This window comes from Scylla paramamosain, chromosome 21 (genome assembly GCF_035594125.1).
Source record: "Scylla paramamosain isolate STU-SP2022 chromosome 21, ASM3559412v1, whole genome shotgun sequence".
Classification (NCBI taxonomy): Eukaryota; Metazoa; Arthropoda; class Malacostraca; order Decapoda; family Portunidae; genus Scylla; species Scylla paramamosain.
This window is the reverse complement of record NC_087171.1, coordinates 21,583,267-21,586,506: the sequence shown is the minus strand read 5'-3', so window position 1 is coordinate 21,586,506 and position 3,240 is coordinate 21,583,267. Positions and strand designations below refer to the sequence as shown.

The following is a 3,240-nucleotide window of genomic DNA, read 5'->3' as shown; positions in this document are numbered from 1 at the left end:
TATAAATAAATTAATTAATGCATAGGTTAGCCGGTAAACAAATGAAAGTTCACGCTTGCGCGCACACACACACACACACACACACACACACACACACACCTACTCGTATATCTACTCACTAGCGCTCTCTCCTTCCTGTAGATGATGTGTTATCTACTGTTTACCTACTGACCTGCTTACCTGCTAACCTACCGACGTATGTATGTGTGTATGTATATAATATATCTATAGGTGTAATGATGATTATGATGATGATACTACTGCTGCTACTACTACTACTACTACTACTACTACTACTACTACTACTACTACTACTACTACTACTGATTTACGATTTATTTACATTATCAGTCAATCAGTGTGTGTGTGTGTGTGTGTGTGTGTGTGTGTGTGTGTGTGTATGCATATCTAATTATATCTTTGTCTATACATATATCTATTTTTATATTGATCTATCTGCCTATCCATCTATTTATCTATCATCTGTTATCTATCTATTTATCTACTTATCTGTCTGCTTGTCTGTCAATTTGTCTGTCTGGCTATCTATCTATCAGTCAGTCAGTCAATCAATCAATCAGTCAGTCTTTCAACCTTTCGGTGCATCAATGTTTCCATCTTTAATCATCTTTATATCTGTCTCTCTCCATCTCTGCCTATCCTTTCATCTGGACAGTCAGCCTGATTAATACATAGATAGATATCGGCCTTTGTGAACGAGTATTCTTGTGTTAAAGTAGAGCAGCGGGGTCCTGACTCCTGAGGGCCGCAGAGGCAGGCGAGCCCCGCCCCTGGCCCTGAATGTCACTCAATTTTAGACTCAGTACTTTGATAGAAAAAAACAAATAAATAAAGTCACGGCTTGTCACTGAATGTTGGGCGTGCGAGGAGAGCGGCTCCTGCCCCTGCCGCCTTGCTCTACAGTCATTGCATTGCCGCACTGCCCCTTTAAAGCTTCCAGATTCATCAAGAGTCACCGCTGTACTCACATTCACATTTCTACATACACACGTACCTACACGGATTCTTATGTCTTTAAACTAGCACGTAATGAAGCAGCTCAAGACAGGCGTGTCGAGGCCGTGGCTGGCGGGGCGTTGCGCGCATCCGAACGAATGTCACAGACCGCCCGCACTCCACTCACCCTGCCCCGAGCCGAGGCAGCATCAGCAGCAGCAGCAGCGGCGCGCGAGCTTACTCAGTGTTCTCTGAGCCGCGAGAAGGGAAGGTGCTGTGTTACTCTCTGTGGTGCTTGGTCGCCGCCCCCCAACGCCCACCTTGCCACCCGTGTTCCCAGCCCATGCCGTGAACCATGGCGAGCGCTAAGTCCGGCGTGCATGTGCTCAAACTTAAGCACATCACTGTGCCGCAGCAGCTTCAGGATGGGGACAAGTTCGTCAAATGGGAAGAGGTGAGTAACGGAGCAGTTGCCACTGCCACCCCCACCACTGCCGCCGCCGCCACCACCACCACCACCACCACCACCACCACCGTTCTCGCCTCCACCACCACCAATCCTGCACACACGCACACACACAAACACGTAGACACACAGAGATCCCTATTCGTATACCTTGGCCTCCACGTCCCGCACCTCGCCTTGCTTGTGCCGCGGTGGAAGGTGGAGGCCATCCTGTGTGCCTGACGACTGGTGGCCCCTTTGTTCCTCCTCCTCCACCTCCTCCACCTTCACCATCACCATCACCATCACCACCACCACCACCACCACTGCTACTACCTTACTGCCTCGCCTCACCCATGACCCCAGACCGAGTGACGGAAAAGTGATGACAAGTCTAGAAAACGAGAAAAAAAGATGGTTACGTTCTTGAAAGCAAAGGGTACAGTACTTGATGGATTCCTCTCTACTCATACGTGTTGCAGTAGTGTTGTGTGCACAGCTTGACCGTGAGGAAATGTCTGCATGTGACAGTGTGTATGTGTGTATGTTGTGTGTGTGTGTGTGTGTGTGTGTGTGTGTGTCAGGAAAAAAAAGTGAAAAAGAGAAGAGTTTTCATTGCATCATTTCGTTCTGCAGTTGATCCGATGAGGTGGCGGTGGTGGTAGTGGTAGTAGTGGTGGTGGCAGTGGTGATGGTGGTGGTGGTGAGAGCACAGCAGGGTAATGAGAGCGAGCGGTCGGGGCATGATACGCATAACTAGCACCACCATCAACCCCCACCAGCAAGATGGCATTGTGACCTTGACAGAATGTTGATACACCAGTTGCAGGACTGACGGGACACACACACACACACACACACACACACACACACACACACACACACACACACACACATCTCCTATAGTCTTCCTACTCCTCTCTCTTCTCCCCCTCCCTCCCTGCCTCCCTCTTACTCTTCCCACAACAAACACACCAACCAGCCAGTGTCACTCTTCACCCCCCCACACCCCTCCCGTCTTTAGCATGGTGGTGGGTTGCTGCTCTCTCTCTCTCTCTCTCTCTCTCTCTCTCTCTCTCTCTCTCTCTCTCTCTCTCTCTCTCTCTCTGGGCGGGTTACACCTCAAGACATTTAAAGTACCGTTGCCGAGTTTTACATATTTGTTTTTCTTTGGCTTAGTGTTGACTTGGAGAGGAGACAGAGACACTAATGTTGCTCCTGTACCCTGTTTGAAGTACCGTGTGTGTGTGTGTGTGTGTGTGTGTGTGTGTGATCTCAGAGCTACACGCCACTTTCCCTCATATGTAGACGCTAGAACCTTCAACTCTCTCTCTCTCTTTCTCTCTCTCTCTCTCTCTCTCTCTCTCTCTCTCTCTCTCTCTCTCTCTCTCTCTCTCTCTCTCTCTGCAGTGAAAGGAGTTTGGACTGGCTAGCTGGCTTGTAGAGAAAGAAAAAGAAGCATAGTCGTATACATATAACCCATAATTAGTAGTAGTAGCAGTAGTATTAGTAGTAGTAGTAGTAGTAAATGTTGCAATAGTAATAAAATATAGGAGAGTGGATATATTGAAATCCCTGCTACAATGTGTTACTTAAGAATTCAGTAGTAGTGTGCAGTGAAATTTTCATTGACAGATGGATAGATGGAGTGACTGACAGTGACTTGTGTGTATTGGATTGACTTACTGGGGTTACTGATACTGCCAGCGGTGGTGAGGGGACGGAAGGGAGATGTGTGAGGTTCAGAGGCGAGTGACGAGTGGTGGTCGTGAGTGGTGAGTGGTGGTGGTGGTGTGCGTGGATAAGGGATAGGGAGTTCATACGTTTGTACGTCTACT

At 48.3% G+C, this 3,240-nt stretch overlaps 1 long non-coding RNA gene across 1 annotated transcript in view; it reads left to right on the top strand.

The window, feature by feature from the left end:
- The first annotated feature begins 602 nt into the window (after positions 1–602).
- The window catches only part of LOC135111241 (uncharacterized), a 22,460-nt gene continuing 19,822 nt past the window's right edge, over positions 603–3,240 (top strand). The window contains exon 1 of the long non-coding RNA XR_010273658.1: positions 603–1,411. This is a non-coding gene — a long non-coding RNA (uncharacterized LOC135111241). The remainder of the gene's footprint in view (positions 1,412–3,240) is intronic.